This window comes from Pseudophryne corroboree, chromosome 6 (assembly GCF_028390025.1).
Source record: "Pseudophryne corroboree isolate aPseCor3 chromosome 6, aPseCor3.hap2, whole genome shotgun sequence".
In the NCBI taxonomy this organism is placed as follows: Eukaryota; Metazoa; Chordata; class Amphibia; order Anura; family Myobatrachidae; genus Pseudophryne; species Pseudophryne corroboree.
Window position 1 is genome coordinate 107,805,706 of NC_086449.1, and position 16,956 is coordinate 107,822,661.

The 16,956-nt window shown below is 49.8% G+C and overlaps 1 long non-coding RNA gene across 1 annotated transcript in view; it reads right to left on the bottom strand.

Moving 5' to 3' along the window:
- LOC134934918 (uncharacterized) overlaps nucleotides 1–8,138 on the bottom strand; it is a 28,586-nt gene extending 20,448 nt beyond the window's left edge. The window contains exon 1 of the long non-coding RNA XR_010179840.1: nucleotides 7,843–8,138. This is a non-coding gene — a long non-coding RNA (uncharacterized LOC134934918). The remainder of the gene's footprint in view (nucleotides 1–7,842) is intronic.
- Nucleotides 8,139–16,956: the final 8,818 nt, after the last annotated feature.

Consider the following 16,956-nt stretch of genomic DNA (forward strand, 5'->3'; position numbering starts at 1 on the left):
CAACAAAGGACTGCGCCTGATAATACGGTGTCTTATTTTGAGAGGCGACCTGGGGTACAAACGTGGATTTCCCAGTTGTTGCCGTGGCCACCAGGTCTAAAAGACCGACCCCAAATGTCCCTTTTCAAAGGCAATACTTCCAAATGCCGTTTGGAATCCGCATCACCTGACCATTTTACTGGTAGAATTGGACAACGCACTTATACTTGATGCCAGTCGGCAAATATTCCGCTGTGCATCATGCATATATAGAAATGCATCTTTTAAATGCTCTATAGGCAATAATATACTATCCTTATCTAGGATATCAATATTTCCAGTCAGGGAATCCGACCATGCCAACCCAGCACTGCACCTCCAGGCTGAGGCGATTGCTGGTCGCAGTATAACACCAGTATGTGTGTGAATACATTTTTGGATACCCTCCTGCTTTCTATCAGCAGGATCCTTAAGGGCGGCCATCTCATGAGAGGGTAGAGCCCTTGTTCTTACAAGCGTGTGAGCGCCTTATCCCCCCTAGGGGGTGTTTCCCAACGCACCCTAACCTCTGGCGGGAAAGGGTATACACCAATACTTTTTAAGAAATCATCAATTGTTATCGGGGGGAAACCCACGCATCATCACACACCTCATTTTATTTCTCAGATTCAGGAAAACTACAGGTAGTTTTTCCCTCACCGAACATAATACCCCTTTTTGGTGGTACTCGTATTATCAGAAATGTATAAAACATTTTCCATTGTCTCAATCATGTAACGTGTGGCCCTACTGGAAATCACGGTTGTCTCTTCACCGTCGACACAGGAGTCAGTATCCGTGTCGGCGTCTGTATCTGCCATCTGAGGTAATGGGCGCTTTAGAGCCCCTGACGGCCTATGAGACGTCTGGACAGGCACAAGCTGAGTAGCCGGCTGTCTCATGTCAACCACTGTTTTTTTTTTTTGTTTTTTTTTTTATACAGAGCTGACACTGTCACGTAATTTTCAACAGTACATCCACTCAGGTGTCGACCCCCTAGGTGGTGACATCACTGTTACAGACACTCTGCTCCGTCTCCACATCATTTTTCTCCTCATACATGTCGACACAAACGTACCGACACAGCACACACACAGGGAATGCTCTGATAGAGGACAGGACCCCACTAGCCCTTTGGGGAGACAGAGGGAGAGTATGCCAGCACACACCAGAGCGCTATATATATATATACACACAGGGATAACCTTATATAAGTGTTTTTCCCCTTATAGCTGCTGTATGTTTTAATACTGCGCCTAATTAGTGCCCCCCTCTCTTTTTTTAACCCTTTCTGTAGTGTAGTGACTGCAGGGAAGAGCCAGGGAGCTTCCCTCCAACTGAGCTGTGAGGGAAAATGGCGCCAGTGTGCTGAGGAGATAGGCTCCGCCCCCTTTTCGGCGGCCTTATCTCCCGTTTTTCTGTATATTCTGGCAGGGGTTAAATGCATCCATATAGCCCAGGAGCTACATGTGATGTATTTTTTGCCATGTAAGGTATTTTTATCATGTTTTATTGCGTCTCAGGGCGCCCCCCCCCCAGCGCCCTGCACCCTCAGTGACCAGAGTATGAAGTGTGCTGAGAGCAATGGCGCACAGCTGCAGTGCTGTGCGCTACCTTATTGAAGACAGGAACGTCTTCTGCCGCCGATTTTTCCGGACCTCTTCGCTCTTCTGGCTCTGTAAGGGGGCCGGCGGCGCGGCTCCGGGACCCATCCAGGCTGGGCCTGTGATCGTCCCTCTGGAGCTAATGTCCAGTAGCCAAGAAGCCCAATCCACTCTGCACGCAGGTGAGTTCGCTTCTTCTCCCCTTAGTCCCTCGATGCAGTGAGCCTGTTCCCAGCAGGTCTCACTGAAAATAACAAACCTAAAAATAAGAATTTACTTACCGATAATTCTATTTCTCGTAGTCCGTAGTGGATGCTGGGGACTCCGTAAGGACCATGGGGAATAGCGGCTCCGCAGGAGACTGGGCACATCTAAAGAAAGCTTTAGGACTAACTGGTGTGCACTGGCTCCTCCCCCTATGACCCTCCTCCAAGCCTCAGTTAGGAAACTGTGCCCGGACGAGTGTACACAATAAGGAAGGATTTTGAATCCCGGGTAAGACTCATACCAGCCACACCAATCACACCGTATAACTTGTGATCTGAACCCAGTTAACAGTATGATAACAGAGGAGCCTCTGAAAAGATGGCTCCCAACAATAATAACCCGATTTTTGTAACAATAACTATGTACAAGTATTGCAGACAATCCGCACTTGGGATGGGCGCCCAGCATCCACTACGGACTATGAGAAATAGAATTATCGGTAAGTAAATTCTTATTTTCTCTAACGTCCTAAGTGGATGCTGGGGACTCCGTAAGGACCATGGGGATTATACCAAAGCTCCCAAACGGGCGGGAGAGTGCGGATGACTCTGCAGCACCGAATGAGAGAACTCCAGGTCCTCCTCAGCCAGGGTATCAAATTTGTAGAATTTAGCAAACGTGTTTGCCCCTGACCAAGTAGCTGCTCGGCAAAGTTGTAAAGCCGAGACCCCTCGGGCAGCCGCCCAAGATGAGCCCACTTTCCTTGTGGAACGGGCTTTTACAGATTTTAGCTGTGGCAGGCCTGCCACAGAATGTGCAAGCTGAATTGTACTACAAATCCAACGAGCAATAGTCTGCTTAGAAGCAGGAGCACCCAGCATGTTGGGTGCATACAGGATAAACAGCGAGTCAGATTTCCTGACTCCAGCCGTCCTGGAACATATTTTCAGGGCCCTGACAACATCCAGCAACTTGGATTCCTCCAAGTCCCTAGTAGCCGCAGGCACCACAATAGGTTGGTTCAGGTGAAAACGCTGGAACCACCTTAGGGAGAAACTGAGGACGAGTCCTCAATTCCGCCCTGTCCGAATGGAAAATCAGATAAGGGCTTTTACAGGATAAAGCCGCCAATCCTGACACGCGCCTGGCCCAGGCCAGGGCCAACAGCATGACCACTTTCCATGTGAGATATTTTAACTCCACAGATTTAAGTGGTTCAAACCAATGTGACTTGGAACCCAAACTACATTGAGATCCCAAATTGCCACTGGAGGCACAAAAGGAGGCTGTATATGCAGTACCCCTTTTACAAACGTCTAAACTTCAGGGACTGAAGCTAGTTCTTTTTTGGAAGAAAATTGACAGGGCCGAAATCTGAACCTTAATGGACCCCAATTTCAGGCCCATAGACACTCCTGTTTGCAGGAAATGTAGGAATCGACCCAGTTGAATTTCCTCCATCGGGCCTTACTGGCCTCGCACTACGCAACATATTTTCGCCAATTGCGGTGATAATGTTTTTGCGGTTACATCCTTCCTGGCTTTTGATCAGGATAGGGATGACTTCATCCGGAATGCCTTTTTTCCTTCAGGATCCGGTGTTCAACCGCCATGCCGTCAAACGCAGCCGCGGTAAGTCTTGGAACAGACAGGGTCCTTGCTGGAGCAGGACCCTTCTTAGAGGTAGAGGCCACAGATCCTCTCTTGAAGTTCCGGTTACCAAGTCCTTTTTGGCCCATCCGGAGTCACGAATATAGTGCTTACTCCTCTCCATCTTATCAATCACACTACCTTGGGTATGAGAGGCAGAGGAGGGAACACATACACTGACTGGTACACCCACGGTGTTACCAGAGCGTCTACAACTATTGCCTGAGGGTCTCTTGACCTGGCGCAATACCTGTCGAGTTTTTTAATCATGTGGACGACTTCTGGGTGAAGTCCCCACTCTCCCGGGTGGAGGCCGTGCTGAGGAAGTCTGCTTCCCAGTTGTCCACTCCCGGAATGAATACTGTTGACAGTGCTATTACATGATTTTCCGCCCAGCGGAGAATCCTTGCAGCTTCTGCCATTGCCCTCCTGCTTCTTGTGCCACCCTGTCTGTTTACGTGGGTGACTGCCATGATGTTGTCCGACTGGATCAACACCGGCTGACCTTGAAGCAGAGGTCTCGCTAAGCTTAGAGCATTGTAAATGGCCCTTAGCTTCAGGATATTTATGTGAAGTGATGTATCCAGGCTTGACCCTAAGCCCTGGATATTCCTTCCCTGTGTGACTGCTCCCCAGCCTCGCAGGCTGGCATCCGTGGTCACCAGGACCCAGTCCTGAATGCCGAATCTGCGGCCCTCTAGAAGATGAGCACTCTGCAACCACCACAGGATGGATACCCTTGTCCATGGTGACAGGGTTATCCGCTGATGCATCTGAAAATGCGACCCGGACCATTTGTCCAGTAGGTTCCACTGGAAAGTTCTTGCGTGGAATCTAACGAATGGGATTGCTTCGTAGGAAGCCACCATTTTTTCCCAGAACCCTTGTGCATTGATGCACTGAGACTTGGTTCGGTTTTAGGAGGTTCCTGATTAGCTCGGATAACTCCCTGGCTTTCTCTTCCGGGAGAAACACCTTTTTTCTGGACTGTGTCCAGGATCATCCCTAGGAAACAGACGACAAGTCGTCGGAACCAGCTGCGATTTCGGAATATTGAGAACCCAATCGTGCTGCCGCAACACTACCTGAGATAGTGCTACACCGACCTCCAACTGTTCCCTGGATCTTACCCTTATCAGGGAATCGTCCAAGTAAGGGATAACTAAAATTTCCTTCCTTCGAAGGGATATCATTTCGTCCATTACCTTGGTAAAGACCCGGGGTGCCGTGGACCATCCCTACGGCAGCGTCTGAACTGATAGTGACAGTTCAGTACCATAACCTGAGGTACCCTTGGTAAGAAGGGTAATTTTTGACATGAAGGTAAGCATCCTTGATGTCCCGAGACATCATGTAGTCCCGTTCTTCCAGGTTCGCAATCACTGCTCTGAGTGACTCAATCTTGAATTTGAACCTCTGTATGTAAGTGTTCAAAGATTTTAGATTTAGAATCGGTCTCACCGAGCCGTCTGGCTTCGGTACCACAATAGTGTGGAATAATACCCCGTTCCCTGTTGCAGGAGGGGTACCTTGATTATCACCTGCTGGGAATACAGCTTGTGAATGGCTTCCAAAACTGCCTCCCTGTCAGAGGGAGACGTCGGTAAAGTCGACTTTTGGAAACGGCGAGGGGGAGACGTCTCGAATTCCAATATGTACCCCTGAGATATTACCTGAAGGATCCAGGGGTCTACTTGCGAGTGAGCCCACTGAAATTCATTGAGAACGGGCCCCCACCGTGCCTGAGCTTGTAAAGCCCTAGCGTCATACTGAGGGCTTGGCAGAGGCGGGAAAGGGTTTCTGTTCCTGGGAACTGGCTGATCTCTGCAGCCTTTTTCCTCTCCCTCTGTCACGAGCAGAAAAGAGGAACCTTTTGTCCGCTTGCCAACAAAGGAGTGCGCCTGATAATACGGCGTCTTATTTTGAGAGGCGACCTGGGGTACAAACGTGGATTTCCCAGCTGTTGCCGTGGCCACCAGGTCTAAAAGACCGACCCCAAATGTCCCCTTTCAAAGGCAATACTTCCAAATGCCGCTTGGAATCCGCATCACCTGACCATTTTACTGGTAGAATTGGACAACGCACTTATACTTGATGCCAGTCGGCAATTATTCCGCTGTGCATCATGCATATATAGAAATGCATCTTTTAAATGCTCTATAGGCCATAATATACTATCCTTATCTAGGATATCAATATTTCCAGTCAAGGAATCCGACCATGCCAACCCAGCACTGCACCTCCAGGCTGAGGCGATAGCTGGTCGCAGTATAACACCAGTATGTGTGTAAATACCTTTTTTGGATACCCTCCTGCTTTCTATCAGCAGGATCCTTAAGGGCGGCCATCTCATGAGAGGGTAGAGCCCTTGTTCTTACAAGCGTGTGAGCGCCTTATCCCCCCTAGGGGGTGTTTCCCAATGCATCCTAACCTCTGGCGGGAAAGGGTATGCAGCCAATACTTTTTAAGAAATTATTAATTGTTATCGGGGGGAAACCCACGCATCATCACACACCTCATTTTATTTCTCAGATTCAGGAAAACTACAGGTAGTTTTTCCCTCACCGAACATAATACCCCTTTTTTGGTGGTACTCGTATTATCAGAAATGTATAAAAACATTTTCCATTGTCTCAATCATGTAACGTGTGGTCCCACTGGAAATCACGGTTGTCTCTTCACCGTCGACACAGGAGTCAGTATCCGTGTCGGCGTCTGTATCTGCCATCTGAGGTAACGGCCGCTTTAGAGCCCCTGACGGCTTATGAGACGTCTGGACAGGCACAAGCTGAGTAGCCGGCTGTCTCATGTCAACCACTGTTTTTTTATATAGAGCTGACACTGTCACGTAATTTTCAACAGTACATCCACTCAGGTGTCGACCCCCTAGGGGGTGACATCACTGTTACAGACACTCTGCTCCGTCTCCACATCATTTTTCTCCTCATACATGTCGACACAAACGTACCGACACACAGCACACGCACAGGGAATGCTCTGATAGAGGACAGGACCCCACTAGCCCTTTGGGGAGACAGAGGGAGAGTATGCCAGCACACACCAGAGCGCTATATATATATACAGGGATAACCTTATATAAGTGTTTTTCCCCTTATAGCTGCTGTATGTTTTAATACTGCGCCTAATTAGTGCCCCCCTCTCTTTTTTTAACCCTTTCTGTCTGCAGGGAAGAGCCAGGGAGCTTCCCTCCAACTGAGCTGTGAGGGAAAATGGCGCCAGTGTGCTGAGGAGATAGGCTCCGCCCCCTTTTCGGCGGCCTTATCTCCCGGTTTTTTGTATATTCTGGCAGGGGTTAAATGCATCCATATAGCCCAGGAGCTATATGTGATGCATTTTTTGCCATGTAAGGTATTTCTGTAATGTTTTATTGCGTCTCAGGGCGCCCCGCCCAGCGCCCTGCACCCTCAGTGACCGGAGTATGAAGTGTGCTGAGAGCAATGGCGCACAGCTGCAGTGCTGTGCGCTACCTTATTGAAGACAGGAACGTCTTCTGCCGCCGATTTTTCCGGACCTCTTCGCTCTTCTGGCTCTGTAAGGGGGCCGGCGGCGCGGCTCTGGGACCCATCCAGGCTGGACCTGTGATCGTCCCTCTGGAGCTAATGTCCAGTAGCCAAGAAGCCCAATCCACTCTGCACGCAGGTGAGTTCGCTTCTTCTCCCCTTAGTCCCTCGATGCAGTGAGCCTGTTGCCAGCAGGACTCACTGAAAATAACAAACCTAAACTAAAACTTTCACTAAGAAGCTCAGGAGAGCCCCTAGTGTGCACCCTTCTCGTTCGGGCACAGAGATCTAACTGAGGCTTGGAGGAGGGTCATAGGGGGAGGAGCCAGTGCACACCAGGTAGTCATAAAGCTTTCTTTAGATGTGCCCAGTCTCCTGCGGAGCCGCTATTCCCCATGGTCCTTACGGAGTCCCCAGCATCCACTTAGGACGTTAGAGAAAGGGGGGTTTGCAGCTTAGTCCCGAGTCAGAGCCATGAAATTCCCGGCTCTTACATCAGAAAGGAGTGATAGTGTGGAGCACAGTGAGCAGGTATAAGCATCGCAGCCAAAGTTCTACCTCCTGCTCCTTTATAGTCATCGCCTTCATCAGAACAATCCTCCATTTTCCTCCCATATTACTGCTGGAATTTACCCTCATTAAGGTCATACATTTACCATAAAAGTAAGGGGACAGCAGCAGGACTGAGAGAGTCACTGTAAACACTGTGTGTACCTGATACATACCCCCTTCCTCCCTAACTGGGGACACTGGTCTCTCCCTGCAGCAACATCCACTGGGTAGTGTCCTCCCGTAATAATGCGTGAGAGAGATATACGAGAGATCATAAGCAGAACACTCACCTGCAGCCGCAGCAGCACTTCCCGGGAGAGGGCTCAGCCAAAGGCATGCCGGGAGATGTAGTCCGCCCGCACTCCTGGAGGACGCTGAGAACGTGCAGGGGAGGGACTACAAATATCAGATCCAAGGGATGACGTAACAGTCATGTGATCAGATGTGTGCACTTGAAGCATTTGGGCGTGTTTCGGAGTAACGGCGAAGGTCACGGTGTCTGTGGGCAACTAAAACAGGGCCGGTTCTTAGCTTAGTGGCGCCCCCGGCAAAATATATGGGCGTGGCTTCAAATGGGGGCGTGGCCACGACGCTGAAAGAAAAAAATAAATAAAAAAAAAGTATACTTACCATCCCCGTTCCTGATCCAGACCGCTGCAGACCCCCTCCGCCGCCGGCGGCGCCGCTCTTCTCCTCTCTTCTATCTATGGGAGAGACGTTATTACGTCTCTCCCATAGAACAGCATAGACACTAGAGGTCAATTATGACCCCTAGTGTCTGTGCCACTATGCTGGGCGGTGCGCAATGACGTCATCGCGCATCGCACAGCAAAGGTCCTCTACATGAAGGGAAACTAGGCCGTAGCGTCTAGTTTCCCTTCATGGAGAGGACCTTTGCTGTGCGGTGCGCGATGACGTCATCGCACACCGCACAACTAGGGTCTTCTCAATGAAGGGAAACTAGACGCTACGCGTCTGGTTTCCTTCAAAGCGGGGGGACACAGCAGGGCACTGCGGGGGGCACAGTGGCGGATCTTGCCCTGGTGCGGCGCCCTCCGGAAGGCGGCACCCCGGGCAAAAGTACCGCTTGCCCGTGGCAAGAACCGTCACTGGCAACTAATTAGCATGTAAATAATAATATATGTATAATTGGGACTAGTCTCCGCTATACTGTAACATTAATTGCACATTACGCTGTGATGAATGGAGAGAGCTGCTGTGCTATTGTGTGAATGGAAAGGACTAGTGTGATGTGCTGCGGTTTAGGGTGGATGGAGAAAGCTCCATAACCTCCAACTGTACCTTTTTGGCAGGTACAGTACCTTTTTGTTTATGGTCTGTACCAATTTTTGACTCTCCAAATTTCCTTTGAAAGTATAGGGCCCCCTTAACCCGTGGCCACGCCCCCTTTTCCAATTTGTACTGATTTTTTTGTGTAAAATGTCATACTCTCCAACATTTTACACATAAAGGGGGTCATTCCGAGTTGATCGCTAGCTGCCGTTGTTCGCAGCGCAGCGATCAGGCTAAAAATCGGCATTTCTGCGCATGCACCGCAATGGCACATGCGACGTACGGGTACAAAGGCCTTTGGGGTTTTGCACAGGTTCTAGCGATGTTTTCATTCGCACTGGCGACCGCAAGAAGATTGACAGGAAGGGGGCGTTACTGGGTGTCAACTGGCCGTTTTCAGGGAGTGCTTAGAAAAACGCAGGCGTGCCAGGGAAAACGCAGGCGTGGCTGGGCGAACGCTGGGCAGGTGTGTGACATCAAAAGCCAACCTTCCAACGTTAGAATCAACGCACACGAAGAGTAACTACAGGGCTGGTCTTGTTTTGCACAAAAATAAGAATTTACTCACCGGTAATTCTATTTCTCGTAGTCCGTAGTGGATGCTGGGTACTCCGTAAGGACCATGGGGTATAGACGGGCTCCGCAGGAGACTGGGCACTCTTAAAAGAAAGATTAGGTACTATATCTGGTGTGCACTGGCTCCTCCCTCTATGCCCCTCCTCCAGACCTCAGTTAGGGAAACTGTGCCCGGAAAAGCTGACATTACTAGGAAAGGATTTGGAATCCAGGGTAAGACTCATACCAGCCACACCAATCACACTGTACAATCACACTGATAACTATACCCAGTTAACAGTATGAACAATAACTGAGCCTCTCTCAACAGATGGCTCATACAATAACCCTTTAGTTAAGCAATAACTATATACATGTATTGCAGAGAGTCCGCACTTGGGACAGGCTCCCAGCATCCACTACGGACTACGAGAAATAGAATTACCGGTGAGTAAATTCTTATTTTCTCTGACGTCCTAGTGGATGCTGGGTACTCCGTAAGGACCATGGGGATTATACCAAAGCTCCCAAACGGGCGGGAGAGTGCGGATGACTCTGCAGCACCGAATGAGAGAACTCCAGGTCCTCCTCAGCCAGGGTATCAAACTTGTAGAATTTTGCAAAAGTGTTTGAACCCGACCAAGTAGCAGCTCGGCAAAGTTGTAAAGCCGAGACCCCTCGGGCAGCCGCCCAAGAAGAGCCCACCTTCCTCGTGGAATGGGCTTTTACTGATTTAGGATGCGGCAGTCCAGCCGCAGAATGTGCAAGCTGAATGGTGCTACAGATCCAGCGAGCAATAGTCTGCTTTGAAGCAGGAGCACCCAGCTTGTTGGGTGCATGCAGGATAAATAGCGAGTCAGTTTTTCTGACTCTAGCCGTCCTGGAAACATAAAGTTTCAGGGCCCGGACTACGTCCAGCAACTTGGGATCCTCCAAGTCTCTAGTAGCCGCAGGCACCACAATAGGTTGGTTCAAATGAAAAGATGATACCACCTTAGGGAGAAATTGGGGAATAGTCCTCCATTCTGCCCTTTCCATATGGAAGATCAGATATGGGCTTTTACATGACAAAGCCGCCAAATCTGACACACGCCTAGTCCAAGCTAAGGCCAAAAGCATGACCACTTTCCACGTGAGATATTTTAGCTCCATGGTCTTAAGTGGCTCAAACCAGTGGGATTTTAGGAATCCAACACACGTTAAGATCCCAAGGTGCCACTGGAGGCACAAAAGGGGCTGAATATGCAGCACCCCTGTAACAACGTCCAAACTTCAGGCAGTGAAGCCAGTTCTTTTTGAGAGAAAAAGGGATAGGGCCGAAATCTTGGCCTTTATGGATCCTAATTTTTTTTTAGGCCCATAGTCACTCCTGACTGTAGGAAGTGCAGGAATCGACCCCCCTGGAATTTCTCTGTAGGGCCTTCCCGGCCACACACCAAGCAACCTATTTTCGCCATATACAGTGAAAAAGTCTTGCTGTCACGTCTTTCCTAGCCTTTATCAGCGTAGGAATAACTGCATCCGGAATGCCCTTTTCCGCTAGGATCCGGCGTTCAACCGCCATGCCGACCAACGCAGCCGCGTTAAGTCTTGGATCAGACAGGGTCCCTGTTGCAACATGTCCTGACTGAGAGGCAGAGGCCATGGGTCCTCTGACAGCATTTCTTGCAGTTCCAGGTACCGAGTCCTTCTTGGCCAATCCGGAGCAAAGAATATTGTTCACACTCCTCCGTTTATTACAATTCTCAGCCCTTGGGTCTGAGAGGAAGAGGAGGGAATATATAGACCGACTGGAACACCCACGGTGTTACTAGTGCGACCACAGCTATCGCCTGAGAGTCCCTTGACCCAGCGTAAAACCTTTTTTATCTTTTTATTGAGGTGGGACGCCATGTAGTCCACCTGAGGCAGTTTCCATCAATTTGCAAAACTGCGTGAAGACTTCCTGATGAAGTCACCACTTTCCCGGGTGGAGGTCGTGTCCACTCCCGGAATGAACACTGCTGACAGTGCGCTTACTTGATTCTCCGCCCAGCGAAGAATTCTGGTGGCTTCTACCCTCGCCACCCTGCTCCTTGTGCCGCCCTGGCGGTTTACATGAGCCCCTGCGGTCTGACTGAATCAGAACCGGTTGGTCGCGAAGCAGGAACTCCGCTTGACTTAGGGCATTGTATATGGCCCTTAGTTCCAGGATATTGATGTGAAGGCAAGTCTGTTGGCTTGACCACAAACCTTGGAATTTTCTTCCCTGTGTAACTGCCCCCCACCCTCGGAGGCTTGCATCCGTGGTCACCAGGACCCAGTCCTGAATGCCGAATCTGCGGCCCTCGAGAAGGTGAGCACTCCGCAGCCACCACAGGAGAGACACCCTGGCCCTGGGGGATAGGGTGATTAACCGATGCATCTGAAGATGTGATCCGGACCACTTGTCCAGTAAGTTCCATTGTCCTTGCATGGAACCAGCGAAGGGGATGGCCTCGTATGATGCCATCATCCTTCCCAGGACTCGAGTGCAGTGATGCACTGACACCTGTTTTGGTTTTCAATGGATTCCTGACCAGTGTCATGAGCTCCTCTATCGGGAGATAAACCCTCTTCTGGTCTGTGTCTAGGATCATGCCTAGGCGAGGCAGATGAGCTGTAAGAACCAACTGCGACTTTGGAATATATAGAATCCAGTCGTGTTGCCGTTTCACTTCTAGAGAAGGTGATACGCTGTCCAGCAACTGCTCTCTTGATCTCGCTTTTATGAGGAGATCATCCAAGTATGTGATAATAGTGACACCTTGCTTCCGCAGAGGCACCATCATATCCGCCATTACCTTGGTGAAATTGGTAATGACAATCCCGTACCGCAATTCTGAGGTGCGCCTGATGAGGTGGATAAATGGGGACACGAAGGTATGCATCCCTTATGTCCCGATTAATTTCAGGCATGCAATGACCGCTCTTAGCGATTCCATCTTGAACCTGAACCTTTTCAGGTATATGTTCAGGGATTTTAATTCAATATGGGTCTAACCGAACCGTCTGGTTTCGGGTTTATAACATGGTCGAATAATAACACCCTCTTGTTGAAGGAGGGGACCCTTGACCACCACCTGTTGAAGATACAATTTACGAATTGCAGTTAACACTGGCTCCCTCTCTTGGGGGGAAGCCCGCCGGGTCCTCGGTGAGGGGGCATCTTCTCACAGTCCAGCCTGTATCCCTGCGATACAATTTCTATTGCCCAGGGATCTAACAGGGAGTGAACCCACTTGTGGCTGAACTTACGAAGGCGTATCCCCACCGGGCCTAGCTCCGCCTGTGGAGCCCCAGCGACATGCGGTGGATTTTTGTAGAGGCCGGGGAGGACTTCTGTTTCCTCTGCCCCCGGCTTTGATAAGAAAGGACGCACCTCAGACTTTCTTGTTTCTTTATTCGAAAAGCTGCATTTAATAATGTCGTGCTGTCCTAGGCTGTGCAGGAATATAAGGCAAAATATCAGAATTACCAGCTATAACTGTGGAGACCAGGCCCGAGAACCTTTCTCCACACAATCCTCAGCCTTCCATATGCCTCTTAAGTCGGCATCATCTGTCCAATGTTTATTCTACAGGACACGTCAAGCAGAAATCGACACAGCTTTTGTCTCTAGGACCCAGTATACTCATGTCCCTTTGGGCATGCTTTATAATTTTATATCTATCACTTAAGACAGCATATTAAAATATTTATATGCATACTAGGGTCTCAATCTCTGCTGATAAGGTACCTGTCCACGCTTCCACAGCGCTATAAACCCATGCCGACACAATCGCCGGTCTGGGTAGTATACTAGAATGTGCACGCTATCTGCAGGATCCCTGAGAATAGCTAGTGCAAACAGGACACCCAAGGGGAAGATTCTCAACACATCCTGGCCCTAGTGAAGAAAGGATACAGCCTGAGAATTCTCTTGTGGGAAGCTGCCGTCTCTTGTCTGGAGATTCCCGCTCTTTTTCCTCATGAGAGGAGGGAAATTTACCTCAGCATTCTTCCCCTTAACATGTGTACTCTCGTGTCAGGGACAGATGAGTCATCACTGATATGCAAATCATCTTTCATTCCAATAATCATATATTGAATATCTTTTAGCCCTCTTGGCTGTAACTTTGCATTATCGTAGTCGACAGTGGAGTTAAACTCCGTGTCGATACTTTGTTATTTTGGATAGTGAACATAGAGAGACTCTGAAGGACTCTGTGACATAGGGACAGACCAGGGTAGATTTCCTTTCTGCTCCCTAACCTTTTGTGCAATAATTTTACCTCAGCACTTACACATATCCAAACAGGTGTCGGCGTTGTTGACGGAGACACCCTCCCACACACTTATCCGCTCTATCACCTCCTTAGAGGAGCCTTTTACCTCAGACATGTCGACACACGCGTACCGACACACCACACACACAGGGGATGCTCTATTTGAAGACAGTTCCCCCACCAGGCCCTTTGGAGAGACAGAGAGAGAGTATGCCAGCACACACCACAGCGCTATATAATACAGGGATGTACACTATACTGAGTGATTTTTCCCCTATAGCAGCTTATATACACAGTTTTGCGCCTAAATTTATGTGCCCCCCCCCCCCCTCTCTTTTTTACCCTTTGTGTAACAGGATACTGCAGGGGAGAGCCTGGGGAGCTTCCTTCCAGCTGAGCTGTGAAGAGAAAATGGCGCCGGTGTGCTGAGGAAGAAGGCCCGGCCCCCTCAGCGGCGGGCTTCTGTCCTTTTATGTACTTTAATGGCGGGGGTTAATGCACATATACAGTTTATCAGACTGTATTATGTGCTTTTCGCCAAGTAAGGTAATCTAATTGCAGCCCAGGGCGCCCCCCCCCCCAGCGCCCTGCACCCATCAGTGACCGGAGTGTGTGGTGTGCTAAGGGAGCAATGGCGCACAGCTGCAGTGCTGTGCGCTACCTTAATGAAGACCGGAGTCTTCAGCCGCCGATTTTCAACTTCTCTTCGTTCTTCTGGCTCTGCAAGGGGGACGGCGGCGCGGCTCCGGGACCGGACGACCGAGGACTGGGCCTGTGTTCGATCCCTCTGGAGCTAATGGTGTCCAGTAGCCTTAGAAGCCCAAGCTAGCTGCAAGCAGGTAGGTTCGCTTCTCTCCCCTCAGTCCCACGTAGCAGTGAGTCTGTTGCCAGCAGATCTCACTGAAAATAAAAAAACCTAACAAATACTTTCTTTTCTAGGAAGCTCAGGAGAGCCCCTAGGGTGCATCCAGCTCTGACCGGGCACAGATACTAACTGAGGTCTGGAGGAGGGGCATAGAGGGAGGAGCCAGTGCACACCAGATATAGTACCTAATCTTTCTTTTAAGAGTGCCCAGTCTCCTGCGGAGCCCATCTATACCCCATGGTCCTTACGGAGTACCCAGCATCCACTAGGACGTCAGAGAAATGTATTTGCAGGCGCTCTGCTGCACAAGCGTTCGCACTTCTGCAAAGCAAAAATACACTCCCCGGTGGGCAGCGACAATGCGTTTGCACGGCTGCTAAAAATTGCTAGCGAGCGATCAACTCGGAATGACCACCAAAAACCGGTACAAATCCGAAAAGGGGGCGTGTCCACAGATAAAGGGGCGTGGTCACATCCATTTTCCTATATAATGGTAGTTTGGAGAGCCAAAAATCGGTACAGACCATTCAAAAAACGTACTGTACCTGCTAAAAAGGTACAGGTGGAGGGTATGAAATGTTGGAGGGTGTGATAGCTGTATGATGCACTGCAGGGTGGATGGAGAGGACTAGTGTGATGTGCTGCAGGGTGGATGGAGAGGACTAGTGTGATGTGCTGCAGGGTGGATGGAGAGATGTGTGATGTGCTGCAGGGTGGATGGAGAGATGTGTGACGTGCTGCAGGGTGGATGGAGAGATGTGTGACGTGCTGCAGGATGGATGGAGAGGACTAGTGTGACGTGCTGCAGGTTGGATGGAGAGGACTATTGTGACATGCTGCAGCGTGGATGGAGAGGACTAGTGTGATGTGCTGCAGGGTGGATGGAGAGGACTAGTGTGATGTGCTGCTGGGTGGATGGAGAGATGTGTGATGTGCTGCAGGGTGGATGGAGAGATGTGTGATGTGCTGCAGGGTGGATGGAGAGGAGTGTGACGTGCTGCAGGGTGGATGGAGAGGACTAGTGTGATGTGCTGCAGGGTGGATGGAGAGGACTAGTGTGATGTGCTGCTGGGTGGATGGAGAGATGTGTGATGTCCTGCAGGGTGGATGGAGAGGAGTGTGACGTGCTGCAGGGTGGATGGAGAGGACTAGTGTGATGTGCTGCAGGTTGGATGGAGAGGACTATTGTGACATGCTGCAGGGTGGATGGAGAGGACTAGTGTGATGTGCTGCTGGGTGGATGGAGAGATGTGTGATGTCCTGCAGGGTGGATGGAGAGGAGTGTGACGTGCTGCAGGGTGGATGGAGAGGACTAGTGTGATGTGCTGCAGGTTGGATGGAGAAGACTATTGTGACATGCTGCAGGGTGGATGGAGAGGACTAGTGTGATGTGCTGCAGGGTGGATGGAGAGGACTAGTGTGATGTGCTGCAGGGTGGATGGAGAGATGTGTGATGTGCTGCAGGGTGGATGGAGAGGAGTGTGACGTGCTGCAGGGTGGATGGAGAGGACTAGTGTGATGTGCTGCAGGGTGGATGGAGAGGACTAGTGTGATGTGCTGCTGGGTGGATGGAGAGATGTGTGATGTCCTGCAGGGTGGATGGAGAGGAGTGTGACGTGCTGCAGGGTGGATGGAGAGGACTAGTGTGATGTGCTGCAGGGTGGATGGAGAGGACTAGTGTGATGTGCTGCAGGGTGGATGGAGAGGACTAGTGTGATGTGCTGCAGGGTGGATGGAGAGATGTGTGATGAGCTGCAGGTTGGATGGAGAAGACTAGTGTGATGTGCTGCAGGGTGGATGGAGAAGACTAGTGTGATGTGCTGCAGGGTGACTGATCAGTTACTCTGCATTCCTATACTAGTTTCTATGTAGTAAAAATTCACATCCATTGTGTAGATGACACTACTATGTTCTACTTTGTACTGTATTCAAAGAAGAAGAAAAAAAGTCTTTTTTCCAATTTAGAGTTTATAATACACACTTGTGTATGTGATCTAATTTTGAATTGGTTAATGAATAAATGGTAAATTAAAGGTTACAGTGAAGGAAGAGTGTATTTTATATATTGGGTTTGTTGTATTTAATGTTTCCCCTCCCTGGTGGATTTCTTCTTCTCTTTCTGGGTTGTCATTTGTCTCTCCCGGTATACTGGGCGCCGGGATCCCGACAGTCGGCAACCTGAAGACCACCCGTCTCTTCTTCCTTCTTTCTCCTCAACTTTTTCTGTACTGTACCTGCTAAAAAGGTACAGGTGGAGGGTATGAAATGTTGGAGGGTGTGATAGCTGTATGATGCACTGCAGGGTGGATGGAGAGGACTAGTGTGATGTGCTGCAGGGTGGATGGAGAGGACTAGTGTGATGTGCTGCAGGGTGGATGGAGAGATGTGTGATGTGCTGCAGGGTG